This window comes from Oncorhynchus gorbuscha, linkage group LG01, assembly GCF_021184085.1.
Source record: "Oncorhynchus gorbuscha isolate QuinsamMale2020 ecotype Even-year linkage group LG01, OgorEven_v1.0, whole genome shotgun sequence".
NCBI lineage: Eukaryota > Metazoa > Chordata > Actinopteri > Salmoniformes > Salmonidae > Oncorhynchus > Oncorhynchus gorbuscha.
Genome location: NC_060173.1, coordinates 25,030,353 through 25,055,291, shown reverse-complemented (window position 1 = coordinate 25,055,291; position 24,939 = coordinate 25,030,353). Strand labels below are relative to the sequence as shown.

Here is a 24,939-nt window from a genome sequence, read left to right as displayed (position 1 = left end):
GAAGTTAATACCCTACAGTGTTAGGAAGTCTACACACACACACACACACACACACACACACACACACACACACACACACACACACACACACACACACACACACACACACACACACACACACACACACACACACACACACACACACACACACACACACACACACACACACACACACACACACACACTCAGTAAACCATTTAGTGTATACTATAGGATGTCCACACACAGTTTCTAAGCCATTCAGTCCCTACTGTAGCACACATACAGTCTGTAAGCCATTCAGTCGCTTCTTTAGGATACACACACACACAGTCAGTCAGTAAGCAAGCCATTCAGTCTCTACTATGGGATGACGTGTCCATAACAGTAAGATTTTTCATATGTTTTGAGACATGCTCATTTCATGTTATGCTTCCTTTCCATTTCCAGATATGAAAAACGAAAGCATAATTGTAAAATCAGAAGAACTCCAGATCTGACAAAGAAGCAACATGAAAAACGAAGACAGTGAAATGACACCAACCCGCATTTTAAGAGTATGCTGTGTCTCAACTGATAGCGGGTACAAGACAAACACCTCAGATGATGTAAAATAGGGTCTAAGCTACAACAACCATTGCAAAAATGTAAAAAAAATCGTAGTTTATGCATTTCTAGATAATTGACGGTAAAAATAGTTTTAAAATGACAATTTTCATTTAAAAAATAATTTGACAACCCTGTTTGCAAGCTTTTAAATGATATCAAACTCAACTGTTTATATTTTCCAGTGATGAAGACATGATATTGTGGGGCTGTGCAAAATGGGTGAACTTTGAACACCTCAATCTCTTAAATGTTTTGTTATTCAGGTCCAAAAAGTAACTTTCTGACCTCTTCTACCTTGGACAAATATGTATGGGAAGTTTTGTTCAAAACAAAAAGGGTGTGGTCAAAAGAGATTGAAATCAAATGAAACAACCAACTATTTCAAGGCTACTCACTCTTGATCCAGGATTCTCTAATGTAACAAAGAAGCTTGAGCTTGCAAGCTTGCCACCTATAGTTAGCAAACCAACTCATAGCTGGAGAAAATGTATTTGGCACAATTATAGTTACAGTGCCTTCAGAAAGTATTCATACCCCCTTGACCTATTCCACATTTTCCTGTGTTACAGCATGAATTCAAAATTGATTCAATATTTTTTTTCTCACCCATCTACACACAATACCCAATAATGACATTTTTGCAAATGTATTGAAAATTAAACAACACATTTACATAAGTATTCACCCCTGAGTCAATACTTTATAGGATCTTTGGCAGTGATTAGAGAGCAGTGAGTCTTTTGGGGTAAGTCTCTAAGGTGTGGAGTGTAAGTCTCCACACCTGGATTGTACAATATTTGCCCATTATTCTTTTAAAGTTCTTCAAGCTCTGTCTAGTTTGTTGAAAATTGCTAGACAGCCATTTTAAAGTTGCCATAGTTTTTCAAGCCGATTTTAAGTCAAAACTGTAACAAGGCCACTGTCATCTTGGTAAGCAACTCGTGTAGATTTGGCCTTTTGTTTTAACTGAATCAGGTTTTTCTGTAGGATTATGCCTGTGCTTAAAGTTGTATTCTGTTTCTTTTTATCTTAAAAAAATCCCTAGTCCTTGCTGATTTAGACGCCACCATGCTTTAAAATAAGACGAGGGATACTCTGTGTTGGATTTGCCCCAAACATAACACAACACTTAGTATTCAGGGCATTATTATTATTATTATTATTATTATTATTCAGGGCAAAAAGTGAATTTCTTTGCCACATTTTTTGCAATATTGCTAAAGTAACTTGTTGCAAACAGGATGCATGTTTTGAAATACTTTTAATGTGTACAAGTTTCTGTCTTTTCACTCATTTAGATTAGTATTGTGGGGCAACTACAATGTTGTTGATACATTCTCGGTGTTCTCCTCTCACAACCATTCAACTCTGTAACTGTTTGGCCTCATGGTGAAGTCTCTGAACAGTTTCCTTCCTGTCCGGCAACTGAAGAAGGATGCCTGTATCTTTGTAGTGAAATGGTGCATTGGTACACAATCTAAAGTGTAATTAATAACTTGACCATGCTCAAATGTGTAAAAAAAAATATCCGTCTACCTGCGAGGTGCTTTTAAAGGCTGGTCAACACCATTGTCCCAGAGACCCACTCCAATTTGCGTACCGATCCAACAGATCCACAGGCACTTAACACTGCCCTCTCACGCCTGGACAAGAGGGGAAATTACTATGTGAAAATGCTGTTCATAGACTACAGCTCAACTTTTGACATTTACTCCTGAGGTGCTGACCTGTTGCACCCTCGACAACCACTGTGATTATTATTTTCTGACCCTGGTGGTCATATATGAACATTTGAACATCTTGGCCATGTTCTGTTATAATCTCCACCAGGCACAGCCAGAAGAGGACTGGCCACCCCTCATAGCCTGGTTCCTCTCTAGGTTTCTTCCTAGGTTCTGGCCTTTCTAGGCAGTTTTTCCTAGCCAACGTGCTTCTACACCTGCATTGCTTGCTGTTTGGGGTTTTAGGCTGGGTTTCTGTATAGCGCTTTGTGACATCAGCTGATGTAAGAAGGGCTTCATAAATTAAATTGATTGATTGATCCTGGACATCCTGACAGGCAGCCCCCAAGTGGTGAGGGTAGGCAACAACAATTCTGCCATGCTGATCTTCAACATGGGGGGCCCTTAGGGGTGTGTGCTTAGTCCCCTCCTGTACTCCCTGTTGACCCACAACTGCGTGGTCATGCACGACTCCAACACCAAGTTTGCTCACGACATGACTGGTTGGCCTCATCACCGACTACGATGACTCAGCCTACAGGGAGGAGGTCAGAGACTTAGCATTATGGTGCCAGGACAACAAACTGTCCCTCAACATCAGTAAGACCAAGGAGCAGATAGTGGACTATAGGAGAAAGAGGGGAGAGCCAGCCCCCATCTACATCGACAGGGCGTGGCGTGGCTCTAGAGTTTTAAGTTCCTTGGCGTCCACATCACTAACGACTTAACATGGTCCACACACACCCACACAGTCGTGAAGAGGGTACGGCAGTGCCTCTTCCACACTCAGGAGGCTAAAAAGATTTGGCATGGGCCCTTGGATCCTCAAAAGGATCTACAGCTACATCATCGAGAGCATCTTGACTGACTGCATCACCGTTTGGTATGGCAAATTCACTGTCCTTGACCGAAAAGAGCTATAGAAGGTAGTGCGGACAGCCCAGTACATCACTCGGGCCGAGCTCCCTGCCATCCAGGACCTCTATATCATGCTGTGTCAGATGAAGGCCCAAAAAATTGCCAAAGAGTCCAGCAACCCAAGCCATAGGCTGTTCGCTCTGCTACCGACCGCCAAATGGTACCAGCTCATCGGTTCTCAGACCAACAGGCTCCGAGACAGCTTCTACCCCCAAGTCATACGACTGCTAAATAGTCAAACTGACAAATAGTAAATTAATGGTACCCAACCTATCTGCACTGACTCTTTCTTGTGGTGACTCTACGCAAACTCACTAGACTGTATATACAAACCATATACTCACATTCTACATTGAAACTCTCACACAAAACCCACATACATTCACACACACACAAGCATACCGACACAACACAAATACACATACTAATAATTTGCTGCTGCTACTCTGTTCGTTATTTTACTCTTATCTATCCTGATGCCTAGTCACTTTACCCTGCCATCAAGTACATATTTATCTCAAATACCTTTTACATTGATCTGGTACTGGTACTCCCTGTATATAGCTCCACATTGATCTGGTACTCCCTGCATATAGCTCCATTCTTGTGTATTTTATTTCTTTTTTTTACTAACAGATTTTAAGATATGAGAACAGTTCAACCCCAACCCCTCATTCATCCATCCATCCATCCAAACCCTCCCATCATTTCACCCCTCCCTCCCTCCCTCCAATCCACCCACCCACCCACCCACCAAGGGATCATACAAGGATAACATAGAAAAATACATTTAAATAGGACAAAAACATAAACATTAATAGAAACCAAATACAATGGAAAAAGTTAAATAAAAATAAAATCGGTATCATAATTATAGTTGAATCTTATCAGCACAATATATGGCCACTAGAACAGACATGATTGCTTACCAAAATATGCATGTTACACTAAGACAGGCTCTCCACGTATTGTATTAATGCGGACCAGGTTTAGTCTAACTTTTGTCAGGATCAATGCACAGTGTACCTAACCTTCTCCAGAGGCAGAGATCACATCACCTGCTTAGTGGTCCTTCTGTAGCTCAGTTGGTAGAGCATGGCGCTTGTAACGCCAGGGTAGTGGGTTCGATCCCCGGGACCACCCATACGTAGAATATATGCACACATGACTGCAAGTCGCTTTGGATAAAAGCGTCTGCTAAATGGCATATATTATTATTATTAACCCACTGCATAAAGGAGGGCAGATTTGCAGCCTTCCAGTGAAAGAGGACAGGGCGGCGAGCAAGTAGCGAGACAAAGGCTATTGCAATCGCCTGAAGCGTGGTAGCATTCTGGCAGTGAACGGGTTGGGGCTAACAGTTGTATTACACATATGTGAGAGTGCCTCAAAAATGGAGTCCCAAAAGCCACTCAAAGATTGGCATAACCAAAACGTTATCTATAAGTCTCTGCTAGGTAAAGCCCCGCCTTATCTCAGCTCACTGGTCACCATAGCAGCACCCACTCCACCCATGGCACGCGCTCCAGCAGGTATATCTCACTGGTCACCACCAAAGCCAATTCCTTCTTTGGTCATCATTCCTTCCAGTTCTCTGCTGCCAATGACTGGAACAAACTGCAAAAATCTCTGAAGCTAGAGACTCTTATCTCCCTCACTAGCTTTAAGCACCAGCTGTCAGAGCAGCTCACAGATCACTGCACCTGAACATAGCCCATCTATCTACCTACCTCATCCCCCATACAGTATTTATTTATCTTGCACCTTTGCACCCCAGTATCTCTACTTGCACATTCATCTTCTGCACATCCACCATTCTAGTGTTTAATTGCTATATTGTAATTACTTTGCCACCATGGCCTATTTATTGCCTTAACTCCCTTATCTTACCTCATTTGCACTCACTGTATATAGACTTTTTGTTTTCTTTTGTTCTACTGTATTATTGACTATGTTTTGTTTATTCCATGTGTAACTCTTGTTGTTGTATGTGTCAAATTTGCTATGCTTTATCTTGGCCAGGTCACAGTTGCAAATGAGAACTTGTTCTCAACTAGCCTACCTGGTTAAATAAAGTAAAACGTGTCCCAAAGTCACTGGACTCTAGTGGCATCTCAAACACTTGGGGTCAACATTTGGATTTTTTTGCCAATCTGTCATTTGAGTAATGGAGACTTGGAAAACTTTGAACTGAATGAGCCCATGCCTTAGCAAAATGATGAGGTGTGGATAGTCTTAATACTATATTGCTATATATCACCGGGTAGCTCGCCACCCATGTCTTGCTCCCATGCAGATTTTGTATTTGCCAAGGATGGCGGATTAATGTTCCGTGCCCTTCAGATACGGGTTAAGATCTAAGCACCTCTCGACTGGACACTTAGTGGGCTAGAGTGGAAATTAAGGGAAATGTTTTTTTGGCAAAGCTGCGAGTTTGCTGGTATCTAAGAAAGTGGGTATTGGGAATATTATGGTCAACCCTCAGAATATCGAATGAGACAAATAGGTTACAAAAAGCACTAGACCATTCCTATGCCAGAACTGGAATGCCGAAGAGATCATTAGATGTTAATGGAGAAAAGCAGCTTGCTTGTTTCAGGCTAAAGTGATTTTGGAATTGGGACCAGATTTTAAGGGATTCAAAACATGGGTGCCTAGGTTCATGGGCAATGGGGAGCACAAGAGCGAGACAGGAGAAGTTGGAATGCTTGACTAACTCCATGATGGCCCAGTTGGACCATCCTTGTTTTCAAATGTAGAAACCCAATAAACACATTTAGATATATTTGCTGACCAGTGGTAGTGTAAAGAATTGGGAAGGTCCGGCCTGCCTGTGGGCCTAGGTCTCTCTAGATATACAGTACCAGTCAAAAGTTTGGACACACCTACTCATTCAAGGGTTTTTCTTAAATTTTTTCTACATTGTAGAATAATAGTGAAGACATCTGCCGATGAGGATGTGGTGATTGACAGAGTCGAAAGCCTTGGCCAGATCAATGAATACGGCTGCACAGTAATGTTTTTTTATCGATGGTGGTTAAGATATCGTTTAGGACCTTAAGCGTGGCTGAGGTGCACCCATGACCAGCTCTGAAATCAGATTGCATAGCAGAGAAGGTATGGTGAGATTCAAAATGGTCGGTAATCTGTTTGTTGACTTTGCTTTTGAAGACCTTAGAAAGGCATGGTAGGATAGATATAGGTCTGTAGCAGTTTGGGTCAAGAGTGTCCCCCCCTTTGAAGAGGGGGATGACCGCAGCTGCTTTCCGATCTTTGGGAATCTCAGACGACACGAAAGAGAGGTTGAACAGGCTAGTAATAGGGGTGGCAACAATTTCGGCAGATAATTTTAGAAAGAAAGGGTCCAGATTGTCTAGCCCGGCTGATTTGTAGGGGTCCAGATTTTGCAGCTCTATCAGAACATCAGCTGAACGGATTTGAGAGAAGGAGAAATGGGGAAGGCTTGGGCGAGTTGCCGTTGGGGGTGCAGTGCTGTTGACCGAGGTAGGAGTAGCCAGGTGGAAAGCATGGCCAGCCGTAGAAAAATGCTTATTGAAATTCTCAATTATGGTGGATTTATCAGTGGTGACAGTGTTTCCTATCTTCAGTGCAGTGGGCAGCTGGGAGGAGGTGTTCTTATTCTCCATGGACTTTACAGTGTCCCAGAACTTTTTTGAGTTAGTGTTGCAGGAAGCACATTTCTGCTTGAAAAAGCTAGCCTTGGCTTTTCTAACTGCCTGTGTATAATGGGTTCTAGCTTCCCTGAACAGCTGCATATCACGGGGGCTGTTCGATGCTAATGCAGAATGCCATAGGATGTTTTTGTGTTGGTTAAGGGCAGGTCTGGGGAGAACCAAGGGCTATATCTGTTCCTGGTTCTAAATTTCTTGAACGGGGCATGTTTATTAAAGATGGTTAGGAAGGCATTTAAAAAAAATATCCAGGCATCCTCTACTGCCGGGATGAGATCAATATCCTTCCAGGATACCCCGGCCAGGTCGATTAGAAAGGCCTGCTCGCTGAAGTGTTTCAGGGAGCATATTACAGTGTTGAGTGGAAGTCGTTTGACTGCTGACCCATTACGGATGCAGGCAATGAGGCAGTGATCACTGAGATCTTGGTTGAAGACAGCAGAGGTGTATTTAGAGGGGAAGTTGGTTAGGATGATATCTATGAGGGTGCCCGTGTTTAAGGCTTTGGGGAGGTACCTGGTAGGTTCATTGATAATTTGCGTGAGATAGAGGGCATCAAGTCTAGATTGTAGGATGGCTGGGGTGTGAAGCATGTTCCAGTTCAGGTCGCCTTGCAGCACGAGCTCTGAAGATAGATGGGGTGTAATCAGTTCACATATGGTGTCCAGAGCACAGCTGGGGGCAGAGGGTGGTCTATAGATGGGAAATTGGCATACCCAATACCTTCTGCTAACTGATTAATGGGGAGGAGCACACTTTGTTAGGTCTAACCTATAACCAGAGAATGTCCCAAAACCTTGTAGCATGTCCAAGAGATGGGGTATACACTCCACGGTTAGAGATGTATACAAGAAGAGAGTCTGCATATAAGGACACCTTGTGAGTTATGTCGCCCCTTAATATTCCCTTAATATTCCCTTAATCCTCTCCTCCGGGCGCAGGGCGATAGCAAGAGGCTCAATAGCCATAACAAATACCTAGGATAGGATAAGTAATCCCTCTCACCCCACCCCCCCTAAGTTTTAGATGCACTATTGTTAAGTGACTGTCCCACTGGATGTCATAAGGTGAATGCACCAATTTGTAAGTCGCTCTGGATAAGAGCGTCTGCTAAATGACTTAAATGTAATGTAATGTAATGGGATAAACAGAAACTCTGCCTGGCCCCCTTGTGGAGAGGGAAATAGCTAGAGGTAACGTTGTTTGTGTGAACAGAAGCCACTGGGGACAAGTACAAAATCTTAATCCAGGAAAGGAATGACGGGCCAAACCCAAATCTCTAGTACTGTAAATAGATATTCCCTTAACCCGGTCGAAATCCTTCTCAGCATCAAGAGAGATGATGACCTCTGCCTGCAGAGTTGGGTGGGCAGTGTAAAGAACTTTTAAATAGCCGCTGCATATTATAGAAAGATTGCCTACCTGAGAGAAATCCGGGTTGGTCAGAGTTAATTCAATTAGGCATCACTGTTTCTAAATGGCGTGTGAGGACCTTAGTGAGAATTTTATAATTGCAGCACAAAAGGTTTATAGGGCGGTATGAGCCAAAGTTTAGGGGATTCTTGTCCTTGATTGTTGATTTCTTTGGGATTGGTAATGGCCCATCATCAGTGCCGACCTCACTAATGCTCTTGTGGTTCATTGGAAGCAAGTCCCTGCAGCAATGTTCCAACATCTAGTGAAAAGCCTTCCCAGAAGAGTGGAGGCTGTTATAGCAGCACAGGGGGACCTCCATATTAATGCCGATGATTTTGGAATAAGATGTTTGACAAGCAGGTGTCCACCAACTTTTGCCTATTTGAGAAGAAATAGGGAGCTATTTAGGAAAAGTGGATGGGCGTCAATATATTTGGGTGCAAATGTATCTTACTCACACCTGGTTGTAACGCATACCCCCCCACAGTTGCCACAGTTGTAAATATGTTTTTATTTAAAAAAAAAATCATTCACACCTGCACTGTTGGAGCTTAAGTATGTTACTGTATACTGAAACTACATCTGCTAAATAAAAATCTAATCTTCCTGGCTTACCACTTACAACTAGACTAAATACATAGCTTTTCTATCAGTTTATCATGGAATGCAGCCTGTTGGATGATGACTCTCTAAAGGTCAACATTGAGACATTATGATAACTGATCTGGTATTGACACATCAAAACCTGTGTTTTCAGTCACACTCAGTGGGTTTTAATATGCCTAATATAGAATAGGCCTTTTGTTTTTCAAAGCGAAGGGAGACTCAGGAAGGTCACTCAGTTTGGAATGGGGCAGGGTCTGATTCCATGGGAGAATGACCAAACGAATGAGTGCTTGTTTGTTCAAAGCAAAACTTGCGCTCGCTTTGTCTCTCTCACGTGATGAATGCCAAGGAAACTCCATTTTACTTTTTCATTGAGAAAAAAATCACTTCTCTCTTGGCCTGGGAAAGTCTGTCTTTGATTTACCTCCTCATATCTTTGTTATGGTTACAAATATGATTATCCCAGATGTGGCATGAGTTCAAGGGCTCTCTGGGAGTGAAGAAGTGGATGATAACAAAGTTCTGAGTGTTTTCCTTCTGCCAATCCGTACCAGGAGGTCAGCCCAGGGGAACGGGGAAAACAGATCTGTTGATTGCTGCAACTGCATCCCACTGGATCGGTTTACCATTCTGATATACTGTACGGTGTACACAATCAAGTTTTATTTTGTGAAATTATGTGTGTGAGAGAGAGTGAGAGAATCTGTGATTCTGAGAATGAGGTTTTGGCGAGTGTGTAAGAGTGAGCCTGTTAGTGTTTTCTAAGAGAAAGTGTGTGTGTTAATTGTCTGTTCTCTTAAGTGTGATGGTGTACAGTGCCTTCAAAGTATGCATACAGTGGAGCAATAAAGTATTTAGTCAGCCACCAATTGTGCAAGTTCTCCCACTTAAAAAGATGAGAGAGGCCTGTAATTTTCATCATAGGTACACTTCAACTATGACAGACAAAATGAGAAAAAAAATCCAGAAAATCACATTGAAGGATTTTTAATGAATTTATTTGCAAATTATGGTGGAACATAAGTATTTGGTCACCTGCAAGATTTCTGGCTCACACAGACCTGTAACTTCTTCTTTAAGAAGCTCCTCTGTCCTCTACTCGTTACCTGTATTAATGGCACCTGTTTGAACTTGTTATCAGTATAAAAGACACCTGTCCACAACCTCAAACAGTCACACTCCAAACTCCACTTTGGCCAAGACCAAAGAGCTGTCAAAGGACACCAGAAACAAAATGGTAGACCTGCACCAGGCTAAGAAGACTGAATCTGAAATAGGTAAGCAGCTTGGTTTGAAGAAATCAACTGTGGGAGCAATTATTAGGAAATGGAAGACATACAAGACCACTGATAATCTCCCTCGATCTGGGGCTCCACGCAAGATCTCACCCCGTGGGGTCAAAATTATCACAAGCAAAAATCCCAGAACCACACGGGGGAACCTAGTGAATGACCTGCAGAGAGCTGGGACCAAAGTAACAAAGCCTACCATCAGTAACACACTACGCCGCCAGGGACTCAAATCCTGCAGTGCCAGACGTGTCCCCCTGCTTATGCCAGTACATGTCCAGGCCCGTCTGAAGTTTGCTAGAGAGCATTTGGATGATCCAGAAGAAGATTGTGAGAATGTCATATGGTCGGATGAAACCAAAATGTAACTTCGTGAGATTTTGAGTGAAAACCTCCTTCCATCAGCAAGGGCATTGAAGATGAAACGTGGCTGGGTCTTTCAGCATAACAATGATTCCAAACACACCGCCCGGGCAACAAAGGAGTGGCTTCGTAAGAAGCATTTAAAGGTCCTGGAGTGGCCTAGCCAGTCTCCAGATCTCAACCCCATAGAAAATCTTTGGAGGGAGTTGAAAGTCTGTGTTGCCCAGCAACAGCCCCAAAACATCACTGCTCTAGAGGAGATCTGCATGGAGGAATTGGCCAAAATACCAGCAACAGTGTGTGAAAACCTTGTGAAGACTTACATAAAACGTTGGACCTCTCATTGCCAACAAAGGGTATATAACAAAGTATTGAGAAACTTTTGTTATTGACCAAATACTTATTTTCCACCATAATTTGCAAATAAATTAATTAAAATAACCAATTATTCACACCCCTGAGTCAATACATGTTAGAATCACCTTTGCCAGTGATTTTATAGCTGCGAGTTTTTCTGGGTGAGTCTCTAAGAGCTATGCACACCTGGATTGTACAATATTTGCTCATTATTCTTTTAAAAATTCTTCAAGTTGGTTGATGATCATTGTTAGACAGCCATTTTCAAATTTTGCCATAGATTTTCAAGCTGGTTTAAGTCAACTGTAACAAGGCCACTCAATAACATTCAATGTTGTCTTGGTAAGCAACTCCAGTGTATATTTGGCCTTGTGTTTTAGGTTATTGTCCTGCTGAAAGGTGAGTTTGTATCCCATTGTCGGTTGGAAAGCAGACTGAACCAGGTTAGTCCACTAGTATTGTACCTGTGCTTAGCTCGATTCTGTTTTTATTTTTATCCAACAAAAAAACTCCCTAGTCCTTGCAGCTGACAAGTATACCCATGACATGATGCAGCCTCCAAAATATGAAGAGTGGTACTCAGTGATGTGTTGTGCTGGATATGCCCTGAACATAACACTTTGTATTTAGGATATAAAGTTAATTTCTTTGCCACATTTCTTGCAGTTTTACTTTAGTGCCTTGTTGCAAACATGATGCATGTTTTGGAATATTTTTTTCTGTACCAGCTTCCTTTTCTCTCTGTCAGTTAGGTTAGTATTGTGGAGTAATTACTATGTTGTTGATCCATCCTCAGTTTTCTCATATCACAACTATTAAAATCAAACTGTTTTAAAGTCAGGAGCTCTTGGTGAGGCATTGGAAAATCGCCCTGGTCTTTGTGGTTGAATCTGTGTTTGAAAATCACTGCTCGACGGACGGACCTTACAGACAATTGTATGTGTGGGGTACAGATATTTAGATAAATATTCAAAAATCATGTTAAACACTATTATTGCAAAACGAGTAAGTCCATGCAATTTATGTGACTTGTTAAGCAAATGTTTTATTCTGAACTTATTTAGGCATAACAAAAGGGTTGAATATGTATTGACTCAAGACATTTCAGCTTTTAATTTGTAAATAATTTGAACATTTCAAGACATAATTCCACTTTGACATTATGGAGTATTGTGTGCAAACTAGTGTCACAACATCTCAATTTAATCAATTTTACATTCAGGCTGTAACACAACAAAATGTGGAGAAAGTCAGGGGGTGTAAATCGTTTCTGAAGCCCTCTGGTGTGCTGGGTTGTGTGATAGCAGCTCAACTCCCATGGAGTGTCAGCAGGCAGACACTGTGTTCCAGACAGACTTGAGGGTCGCGCCTTTACAGCGCTCACACAATCACAGGCCAAATAATTTACCGGCTCACTTAACCCCAGCCAACCAGCCAACCAGCCACCCACCCAGCCTATATGCCTTGCCAGACAGACTGACTGACACTGAGGAGGAACAGGAGAGTGAGTCACCCACATAATGAATCTCCATACATCTCCCTGGCTAGACAGAGGGGGAGGGGAGGGGGTGTGACAGTGAGAGAGATAATTAGATGATATTCTGTTCTGCTGTGTGTGTGAGAGAAGATCATGGGATTGAAAGAGCAGGTATGTCCTGTGGTGTTTGATGAGGGGAAGATGAAGTTGGGAGGGGGGGGGGGGTGGCTAGAAAGAAACAGCTTAGGTTACACACAGTGAGACAGCAGGGATCTACAGCTGCAGTGTATTGGACAATGGATAGCTGTTATGATCTGGCTGGTCTACTACTACTACTTGGCAGGTGATGGCAATTGAAGTTTACATGAAGTGCGTACTGTTTATGTAGTGTGTGTGTGTGTGTGTGTATAAGGAATATGTGTGTTATGTATACAGGGACACATTATTTGTAGATTTGTTCAGTTTCTTACCAGAGATGTTTATCAATTTGTTGCAAAATGTAAAAACATGTTACATATGTTATCTTCCAGCTCGACTAACATGTTGCATTTGACAGGTGTTGACCGGTGACAATCTGGGCTTTCACTTTAGAGGTAGACTCAGTGAGATGACGTAGCTGCACGAAGTAAACAGCAGTAGTTGGTCAATTTCCTCAACAACTAAGAGCGTTGAAGTGCGAGGCTAATGTTTTGCTCCCGTAGCTATCCTGTTGTAGCAGCGTGAAGCCCACCCATGCACATGTGCAAATACTCTGTGACGGCAAATTTTGCATCGCGCTCATCTCAATATCTGCAGTGCTGTTCGTGGCAACATTTTGCCGAGTCTCCATATATGAAAATATTGACACTTTTATTTTCACCCTGGATATACACTAGAAATCTGCTGAATGATGAAAATAAATAAACATGTGGAATCCCCTTCTCAGCCAAGTCTGGCTCAGTGGAGCCTCTTGCTGTATTGGATGGCTAAATAAATTTTAACCTCCGGGCAGTTACATCTAAAATGACCGGGGGGTTGGGGAGGACTGACGACGACCAACCTGTGTTACCAGGCGGGGTGGAAAACATGGTTTCCGAGTGGGGTGGGGATGTGGGGGGGTTGAACGGAGACATGTTGGGTTACTTAATCCGTCCAAATTGGGTGTCACATAAAAGCTAAGAGTCTACATCAACTACAAAGGCACCCACTCCATCAACGTAATCTTGATAGCAGTGTGGGATGCCTGCTACAGGTTCACAAAATGGTGGATGTCTGGTCATACGGCAAAGAGAGCAATGTTTTAAGAGTTCTTTTGGGTCCAAACTGCTGCAGAAGACCCTCGATTTACCACCGCCAGCTGTCCTGCCAGGTACCACAACGCCAAGTCTTCATGTTTTACTGGGAGATTCCCCCTTCATGAGAACCTCATGCACCCTTATCCAGGTACTGTATGTTGGTAATGGGATGTTGGAATCAATTGCACTTTTTCTGTTTCTAATTTCCCTTTTTTACTGCATACATGTGTGCACCTCTAAATTAGAAATGGCATTTTTTCAAGGCTTATATCTGACATACAGTATATTCTCTTGTTACCTCTCATTCACAGCTGTCCATCTCAATGAACCTGGGCGTACCTACAACTACCGCCACTCTCATTGTTGGATAGTCATAGAGAATGCATTCGGCATGATGGCTGCAAGGATGAGGATTCTTAGTTGCCCAATCGAGTGTACCCCTGAAAACGCTAAGGACATTGTGAAGCCATGTGGCCCTCTACAACTACCTGTCCTCCACGGATGAAGCTCATAAGCCAAACGCAAGATGCATACCCCCGCTTTTGCTGACACACCCCAACTACCAACCTGGAGAGTGGAGGAGGGTTGTGGCAGGGACAACATCCCTGGATCTCCAAGATCCAGGGAGACGTATGTCATATGGTCAGATGACCATATGGGACTCAAATCCTGCAGTGCCAGACGTGTCCCCCTGCTTATGCCAGTACATGTCCAGGCCCGTCTGAAGTTTGCTAGAGAGCATTTGGATGATCCAGAAGAAGATTGGGAGAATGTCATATGGTCGGATGAAACCAAAATATAACTTTTTGGTAAAAACTCAACTCGTCGTGTTTGGAGGACAAAGAACGCTGAGTTGCATTCAAATAACACCATACCTACTGTGAAGCATGGGGGTGGAAACATCATGCTTTGGGGCTGTTTTTCTGCAAAGGGACCAGGACGACTGATCCGTGTAAAGGAAAGAATGAATGGGGCCATGTATCGTGAGATTTTGAGTGAAAACCTCCTTCCATCAGCAAGGGCATTGAAGATGAAACGTGGCTGGGTCTTTCAGCATGACAATGATCCCAAACACCCCCGCCCGGGCAACGAAGGAGTGACTTTGTAAGAAGCATTTCAAGGTCCTGGAGTGGCCTAGCCAGTCTCCAGATCTCAACCCCATAGAAAATTTTGAGGGAGTTGAAAGTCCGTGTTGCCCAGCAACAGCCCCAAAACATCACTGCTCAGAAAACGCTTGACCTCTGTCATTGCCAACAAAGGGTATATAACAAAGTATTGATAAACTTTTGTTATTGACCAAATACTTATTTTCCACCATAATTTGCAATTAAATTCATAAATCCTACAATGTAATTCTCTGGATTTTCTTCTTCTTCTAATTTTGTCTGTCATAGTTGAAGTGTACCTATGATGAAAATTACAGGCCTCTCTCATCTTTTTAAGTGGGAGAACTTGCACAATTGGTGGCTGACTAAATACTTTTTTGCCCCACTGTATCATCAAAACAGTAAGTATGTTATTTTAAAACTCACCTCACTGTAATTGATCAATTTGAAGAAAGAAGTTCAAAATGTTGAAACCGAGTGGAATACATGGTCATTGTGGATGTTGTTTCAAAGCAAGCCTAACACAATAAAATGGACAGCGCTTTCTAAGGCGACGATTAATTCAAAATACCCATTCACATGTTAGGGCTTACACTAGCCCCCCCCCCACACACAAAAAACAATAAAATAATGATTGTGTCATTACACAATACACACAGTGCCTTGCAAAAGTATTCATGCCCCTTGGCGTTTTTCCTATTTTGTTGCATTAAAACCTGTAATTTAAATAGATTTTTATTTGGATATCATGTAATGAACATACACAAAAGAATCCAAATTGGTGAAGTGAAATGAAAAAGTGGTGCGTGCATATGTATTCACCCCCTTTCTATGAAGCCCCTAAATAAGATCTGGTGCAACGAATTACCTTCAAAAGTCACATAATTAGGCAAATAAAGTCCACCAGTGTGCAATCTAAGTGTCACATGATCTATCACATGATCTCAGTACATATACACCTGTTCTGAAAGGCCCCAGAGTCTGCAACACCACCAAGCAAGTGGCACCATGAAGACCAAGGATCTCTCCAAACAGGCCAGGGAAAAGTTGAGGAGAAGTAGAGATCAGGGTTGGGTTATAAAAAAAAGTCTGAGACTTTGAACATCCCACGGAGCACCATTTTAAATCCATTATTAAAAAATGGAAAGAATATGGCACCACAACAAACCTGCCAAGAGAGGGCTGCCCACAAACTCACGAACCAGGCATGGGGGGCATTAATCAGAGTGGCAACAAAGAGACCAACGATAACCCAGAAGGAGCTACAAAGCTCCACAGAGGAGATTGGAGTATCTGTCTATAGGACCACCTTAAGCCATACACTCCACGGAGCTGGGCTTTATGGAGGTGGCCAGAAAAAAGCCATTGTCTAAAGTTGTGTTCGCCAAAAGGCATGTGGGAGACTCCACAAACATATGGAAGAAGGTACTCTGGTCAGATGAGACTAAAATTGAGATTTTTGGCCATCAAGGAAAACACCGTCTGGCACAAACCCAACACCTCACATTACCCCGAGAACACCATCCCCACAGTGAAGCATGGTGGTGGCAGCATCATGCAGTGGGGATGTTTTTCATCGTTAGGGACTGGGAAACTGGTCAGAATTGAAGGAATGATGGATGGTGTTAAATACAGGGCAATTCTTTAGGAAAACCGGTTTGAGTCTTCCAGAGATTCAAGACTGGGATGGAGGTTCACCTTCCAGCACGACAATAATCCTAAACATACTGCAAAAGCAACATTTGAGTCATTTAAGGAGAAACATTTAAAGGTCTTGGAATGACCTAGTCAAAGCCTAGACCTCAAAACAATTGAGAATCTGTAGTATGACTTAAAGATTGCTGTACACCAGTTGGTTTCACAGTAAAAAAATAAATGTTGCATCTTCAAAGTGGTAGGCATGTTGTGTAAGTGATATAAACCCCTGAAAAATCCGTCTTAATTCCAGGTTGTACGGCAACAAAATAGGAAAAATGTCAAGGGGGTGAATACTTTGGCAAGCCACCGTAACCTACCGCATATTATTCCATACAGATTTAAGATGTCGTTGTTGGTACATAATTGGTGTAGCCTATACTCTAATATTAAATCAATTACAGTAATCGTCTTTGAGTGTGGACTATTATTATGCATACTGGATGGACTAGTTCTTATGCTATGCTCCAAATGCTATGTTCATGAGTCTGCGAGAGAACATACAGGCCTAGCGATGCTGTTGGTTTATTAATTGTGTAGAGCAGCTTACAGTTGGCCTACAATTTATAGTGAATTTGTATTTATTTGATTTTGAATAGTCTAGTAATAGGGCACTTTTTTTCTGAATTAATAGGCTGACACATTACCTTAGCTACAGAATATCTCACCACTGTCCATTTCTATCTATTCCACTCTCTCCTTCGTTCCTTTCTTGAGAGTACAAAGAGAGGGGCTGTCAACAGTTTAATGAAATATGTTTAGTTGTGAAAACGTGTTACTATTGATGTCCCTGAACAGTCTTCACTTGGTTTCCCATATTAAACACTGGGTAGTTGCAGCAACAGGGTTGGAGAGCCCATGGTATACAGTGTTTGGGTGGGATGTCACCTCACACAGCGAGAGGCTGCATGCTCCTCAAACAGTGGTTGATGTGTGGAATGAAATAACCAGAGTAGCCTATGTGGCAGAGGTGACAAATTAACCAGCAGGAAAGTGGTCGCTGTTCGCATTGTCTTTTTTCACCTGGCCCTGTTTCTGCCCATTTTGATGATGGGCCATTTAAAACCAAAACTAATTTCACATATTAGAGACTCATTAGAGTAGCACCGCCCCCTCAGGGACCAACAAAGTCTAAGCCCCCGGGTGGGCGAGAATAATGCTGCTAATGAGAACCTTGATGACCTTGTACCTAACCTGTGGGAATTCTAGTGGAGACCCCCACCCAAGTAGTGTCAGTGCTGGCAACACCAGCTACAGTAACCCATGGGGAGGGGGTCACATTCATACAATCAGAAAGGGGGCAAATTATTGGTGCCCTGGTGGCACAAAATAATCAAAACTGCTCAGAGATGCTTGGAAAAATGGTAACAACTGGGGACCTGTGTGTGTGTGTGTGTGTGTGTGTGTCAGCTAGGACTTTACATTGGTTAAGCAAATCTCCCTATTCTTGATACATTTTGAATGCCTTCTCAAACAGCTCCAACTGTATATGCAAATCAAGTCTTCTCTTGGTTGTTTGTGGGGAGAGTGTGTATGTATTCCACATCTGTTGCTAAGGGGTAATGATGTTAGAGACAGTATAGGATGAATCACAATAATATTATTTCCCCAACATAATAATTGCTTGCCAAAAAAGCTAAATAAATTGTAATGCCACTCCTGGTTATAGGTAACAATCCTTCATATGAATGGCCTACATTATTATACATATTATTTGTAAATTGTGTAAATATACGGAACAAAAATATAAATGCAAAATGTAAAGTGTTGTTCCCATGATTCATGAGCTGAAGCACACAAGCTTATTTCTCTCAAATGTTGTACACAAATGTGTTTACATCACTGTTAGAGAGCATTTCTCCTTTGCCAAGTTAATCTATCCATGAGATGGATGTGGCATATCAAGAAGCTGAATAAACGGCATGATCACTATACAGGTGCACCTTGTGCTGGGGACAATAAAAGGCCACTCTAAAATGTGCAGTTTTGTCACACAACACAATTCCACAGATGTCTCAAGTTTACAGGGAGCGTGCAATTTGCAGGCTGACTGCAGGAATATCCATCAGAGCTGTTGCCAGAAAATGTCATGTTCTTTTCTCTACTATAATGTTGTTTTGGAGAATTTGGCAGCATGTCCAACCGGCCTCACAACCGCAGACCACGTGTAACCACGCCAACCCCGGACCTCTACATCCGCCTTCTTCAACTGCGGGATTGTCGGAGACCAGACACCCGGACATCTGATAAAATTGAGGAGAATTTCTGTCTATAAAAATACCCATTCTGATTGGCTGGGCCTGGCTGCCCAGTGGATGCCCTCCTAGTCCCACCCATGACTGTGCCCTGCCCAGTCATGTGAAATCCATAGATTAGGGCCTAATGAATTAATTTCAATTCACTGGATTTCCTTATATGAACTGTAACTCAGTAAAATTGTTGAAATCCTTGCAGTTGCGTTTATATGTTTGTTCAGTATAAATTAAGATATGCAAGATTTTTAAAATTTTTAAATAACAGCACACAATAGAATTGAAGTGAGGGTGTTGTAAATGCTTTTGGTTGTTAATCTGGTTCTGTTCTGTAGTTGGCACTGTGCTCTTTTTAAAGGATGGATTCCAATCTCTCAAAGGCCCTAAAAAAAACTTTCACATTTACACAAGTATTCAGATCCTCTACTCAGTCTTTGTTGAAGCACCTTTAGCAGCAATTACAGCCTCAAGTCTTCTTGGGTATGACGCTACAAGCTTGGCACACCTGTATTTGGGGAGTTTCAGCTGATCATCTCAAGCTCTGTCAGGTTGGATGGGGAGCATTGCTGCACAGCTATTCTCAGGCCTCTCCAGAGATGTTCGATCAGGTTCAAGTCCGGGCTTTGTTTGGGCCACTCAAGGACATTCAGAGACTTGTCCCGAAGCCACTCCTGCGTTGTCTTGGCTGTGTGCTTAGGGTTGTTGTCCTGTTGGAAGGTAAACCTTCACCCCGGTCTGAGGTCCTGAGCGCTCTGGAGAAGGTTTTCATCAAGGCTCTCTGTACTTTGCTCTGTTCATAATTTACTTGATCCTGACTAGTCGCTGAAAAACATCCCCAAAGCTGCTGCTTGGTTTCTTGGTTTCATCAGACCAGAGAATCTTGTTTCTCATGGTCTGAGAGTCCTTTTCAGGTGCCTTTTGGCAAACTCAACTCCAAATTTGCTTTTTTATTGAGGAGTGGCTTCCGTCTGGCCACTCTCCCATAAAAGCATGATTGGTGAAGTACTGCAGAGATGGTTTTCCTTCTGGAAGGTTCTCCCATCTCCACAGAGGACCTCTGGAGCTCTGTCAGTAACCATTGGGTTCTTGGTCACATCCCTGACCAAGACCATTTCCCCCTGATTGCTCAGTTTGGCCAGGCGGCCAGCTCTAGGAAGAGTCTTGGTGGTTCCAAACTTCTTCCATTTAAGAATGATGGATGCCATTGTGTTCTTGGGGACCTTCAATGCGTCAGAAATGTTTTGTTACCCTTCCCCAGATCTGTGCCTCAACACAATCCTGTCTCTGTGCTCTATGGACAATTCCTTCGACCTCATGGCTTCATTTTTGCTTTGACATGCACTGTCAACTGTGGGACCTTATATAGACAGATGTGCGCCTTTCCAAATCATGTCCAATCAATTGAATTTACCACAGGTGGACTCCAATGAAGTTGTAGAAATCTCAAGGATGATCAATGGAAACAGGATGCACCTGAGATCAATTTCGAGTCTCATCGCAAAGGGTCTGAATATTAAGGTATTTCTGTTTTTTTATTTTTCATACATTTGCAAAAATGTCTCAAATTGTTTTCACTTTGTCATTATAGGGTATTGTGTGCCAAGAGTGTGCAAAGCTGTCATTAAGGCAAAGGGTGGCTACTTTGAAGAATCTCAAATATATTTTTTGGTTACTACATGGTTCCATATGTGTGATTTCATAGTTTTGATGTCTTCACTATTATTCTACAATGTAGAAAATAGTAAAGATAAAGAAAATCCCTGGAATGTGAAGGTGTCTACTTTTTACAGGTATTGTGTGTGTGTGTGTATATATATGAAATGATTCAGACAATTATGTTAATAGAAGCCACAATCTATTTGCAATATTAAGGCTGATCCACCCCTCCAAAAATAAATTATAATGTTTACATATTAGTAAAGATTAGATTAAATTGAGAATAATCTGATGGGTGATAATATGATCACTTGATGAGAGAACAGCGTGTGCAACCTGAGGCAAGGAATAGAGTGCAAGCATTTTTTGCGACTTTCCCAAATCAGTAGCCTATAGTTGCATCACACAGTCCATAGAATGTCTTAGAAATCAAAACATATAAGGTTTATCATTCACAATCGCAACTAAAGTTGCCAAACTCTAAATCTGTCTTCTATGACCTGTTTCAAATGATTTTACGTTCACCATAGGCACTTCATATGCGCACTCGCTCCGGAATGGCACATTCAGCTAAGTTCAATTATATTCTTCTTACTAAGAAATAATATAGAATAATTGCACAGGACTTCTAAGCAGATCTTGTCTGCTAAGTTAACAAGCCTACAGCCTATGGCATGGCGCGTTGCCAGATAACATACAGTAGGCCAACTCATATTCTGTTCTTCTAAAATATATTTTCCTCATATCATGTTACCTTAGATCTGCCGAAAATAAATAATGGATTTATTGTGATGGTGTATATTATTACATTGATTTATAATACTTTTTTACATTTCTATTTTCCAAAGGCTGTATCAGGAGCTTGTATGCGTGGAGGCCTGGAGATGCTAAAGTTGTTTATATAAATTACCATTCAATTACCGTGAGATCGGTCTTTTGCTTGACAATAACCGTCTGACAAAATGTTGTGACTGCCACAGCCCTAGATTTTCTGCACAAAACCTGTTCCAAGTCAATGTGCGGGGGGCACAGTTTAGTTGAGGTAATTTGTACATGTAGGTAGGGGTAAAGTGACTATGCATAGATAATTAAAAAAGTGAGTAGCAGCAGTGTAAAAACAAAGTGGTAAGTGTCAATGTAAAAAATAGTTCGGGCAGCCAATTTGATTCATTGTTCAGCAGTCTTATGGCTTGTGGGTTGAAGCTGTTTATGAACCTTTTGGGCCTAGACTTGGAACTCTGGTACCGCTTGTCGTGTGGAAGCAGAGAGAGCAGTCTATGACTTGGGTGACTGGAGTCTTCAACAATGTTTTTGGGCCTTCCACTGACAAATAAAATGTATTTTTTTAAAGAAAGCCTGTAAAGTCTGTGGCACATATCTCTTCTCTATGTTGTCAGCACTTAATGTTCAATATAATGCACCTTGTATTGAGATAACGAAACGCCAAAAGAGCTTTTTCATCACAAATAAATCTTTAGTCTTGTTTCTGGGCTCGATAAGTAAACCAAAACACAAAGGTGTCTGAGAATTGACATGTAAACAAGTGTCTATTGAATAAATGATTGTCAGAGTGTAGATATATCTATGAACAATATAAATAATAACGAACAATAGTACAACCCTGTCTGCTACAGTATGAACAGACGTGTAAACAAAAGTGTCTATGGAATAAAATGAAAGTGTCTAGTATCTGATTCCTGTCTGAACAACAACACAAGTTGTGGTCCCAGTCGTTTGGTCCATGTCCTCTTCTTGAAGTCATGCACAAACTCATGCAGCTGGTTATAGATTTCCTCCCAGAGTTTTTGCTAGAGTTCATCCATGAAATCAGCAATAGGTGCCAGAGCCCTGTGGAGAGGGGGGGGGTTAGAGGAGTGTCTGTGGCGAGCAGTGTGCATGGTGAGGGAAGAGGACAACAGAAGAGAGGAAAGGGGATCAGAGTAAAGGAGGAGAGTCTGAAATTATAATTTTTTTATTTACGGTAATCGGTAACAGAATTACCCAAAAATCTGTAACGAAATTTCTGCAATTGAATTAGCTACAATGCAAAATCATAGTAGTAACAAACCACAGTTGATTCACTTCACCTGCTACTGTCCTCCCTTCCTCTGGCATACTGTTATGCTCAGCTCATAACTGTTGTCTTTCTCCTTCTGTCATCTGCTGGTCAAAGCCAGACTTGGAAAACAGTCTGGACAACCCCTCTCTCCCTCTCTCTGCCACTCTCTCTTCTCTCGCTCTCCATTTACTGTAAGAAGCATCCTCACCCACTGAGCACCGACGACCAAGTCTGAACTAATCATAGACGTCAGTACAGTAGACAACAGTACAGTAAAGAAAAGTAGAGTAGTGTACCATATAGTAGAGTACAGTATAATGTACTTTGGATAAAAGCGTCTGCTAAATGGCATATACTACTATACTACTATGTATGCTACTATGCTGTACTCTATTGTGCTGTACTGTGCTTTCAAAACTTGTGAAACATAGAGGTTTATGATTGGTTCAGATTTGGTCTGGTCAGGACCAACCAAATGAGGTTTGTATAGGTGTGGAACTCATTATAATAATAGCCAGTGTGTAGAATAATGCCCAAATATACAAATGAAGGATATTGCATATTTCTACATTTTCTGTACCTTTTCAGGATACTTCACCATGAAGAGTATGATATTCATATTCATAATTATGCATTTCTATATAATACAGATCAGGACCCATGATGTAATTCCGTTGCCGTAATTCTGTTACCGGATGAATACTAAACAAAAATATAAACGCAACATATAAAGTGTTGGTCTGAGTCAAGGCATAATTCCGTTACCGTGGAATTTACGCCTTTTGAAATATACTGTTAAATCCTTTGATCAACTCCAAGTCAGTCAGTCGGAGACTTACGACTGCTGTATCTCAAGCTCAAAGGCAATGCTGCTGCTTCGACACACAAGATCCCATCCACTGACCAAACCACCGAACATCCACGCAGTCTCTGCAGACACCTTGTTGTTCTGTCGTTTTCTTCATCTCCACTAATGAGCTCCAGAGTGTGTGGCCGAGGGAGAGTGGGAAGCAAACGAGAAGCAGACGCTCATTAAATCTCACACAATGAAATAAATCACCAAGCTAAGCACACCGAGTGCTGAGCAGCAGATCTGATTGTCTGGGCTTTTGAGTCTCTTGGCTGAGATACTCGCACTCTGCTCCGATCAGGGCCTTCTACCGTTCTGTGATGGACAGCCAGGCCGGGCCGTGCCAGGGCTCTGATGCGAGTGAAGGAGAAAAGAGGAGTAAAGGAACAGGAAGAGATGAGAGGAACTGCAATGTGGGCCTGCCTGCATGGTTTGTAAGCCCCAGTAATTAGCCTATTCTGGTAATCAGGCCTAAACAAAAATCTTTTTATTTTTAGGGATGGGGCCTGCCCGCTCCCCTTAGCTCAGCTCAGCCCAGCTAAGCGTAGCTTATGGAGCGATGAATCCTTCAGAACTTAACCAGCTCCGGGGCAGGCTAACTCAGGGCTAAAGGGTCAGACAAACCAAGAAATCTGTCTGCCGATAGCTTCTTAGCACCACTGCCCAAAGTGCCGGCAGTTAACTTTTTGTTGTTCACACACACAATAGTTTTACCTCCGATTTGCCTAATTTAAATACTCCAGGCCACAAGGTGGCAGTAGCTTGTTTGGGTTGTGCCTGCTGTAGATAATGTAAGCTAACTAGCAAGATACACTGATGTTGCTAGCTGGCTAGAATTTGTAGTAAGCGTTTGTTGATACTAACCAGATTGCCACGCCTATATAACTAGTGTAGCTGGTAAGATTATATAATTCAATCACAAGGGATTTGTTTTTGAATGAAGCAGCTGCCTGTTAGTTGTCGAGAGTTGGGGTAGCTAGCTACCCTGGCAGTATGTGATAATGGAGAGTGAATTTAAATGATTTATTCATCTTGCTAGGTGAAGCTTTTCATGTTGTGTGCATTGTACTGCACTTACTGCAAGTGTGTGTGTGTGTATATGACTTCTTGGCTCAGGCAGTCAGCTAACATTAGTTAGCTAGTTAACCAATGAGCAGGTGCATATATTCAAACTGAACCTAACAAAATAAATCATTCTTCAAGCACCAAACTCCTTAGCTAGCTGTAAAAGATGTTCTTAAGGTTGGGCGATGTCTTGAATTACACATTGTCCCATCATCCGGTCCAAATATGATTGTATGATTGTACTGTCAAAGTAAATTCTCAGGCTACAGTCATTACACATCTGGTTAAAAGACTACTGTAGCTCGATTGGCATTACTTTTATAGATAACTTCAACACCTTTTGGGAACAGAAGATACAGGAATGACAGAGTCCATCCAAATCATCTTGGTGCCTGGGCCCTGTCCTCACATTTCAAGGCTGCGTTGAGACAATGACTTATCATTGACCCAAGCCCCGCTCAGATAACCCCTACCGTTGTGTCGCTGAGCTGCTGTAGTGCTGCTGCAAATGTACATTTTCCCAGCAGTATTGACAGTCATAATGTAATTAACCTA

At 42.1% G+C, this 24,939-nt stretch overlaps 1 long non-coding RNA gene across 2 annotated transcripts in view; it reads left to right on the top strand.

Annotated features, from left to right (window-relative positions):
- LOC124035204 overlaps positions 1-24,939 on the top strand; it is a 373,317-nt gene that overhangs the window by 16,570 nt on the left and 331,808 nt on the right. The window contains exon 3 of one of the 2 annotated variants that reach the window (XR_006838701.1): positions 430-1,194. The exons of the other annotated variant lie outside the window; for it this stretch is intronic. This is a non-coding gene — a long non-coding RNA (uncharacterized LOC124035204). Of the gene's footprint in view, positions 1-429; positions 1,195-24,939 lie in introns of those variants that run through there. 2 annotated transcript variants of the gene reach the window in all.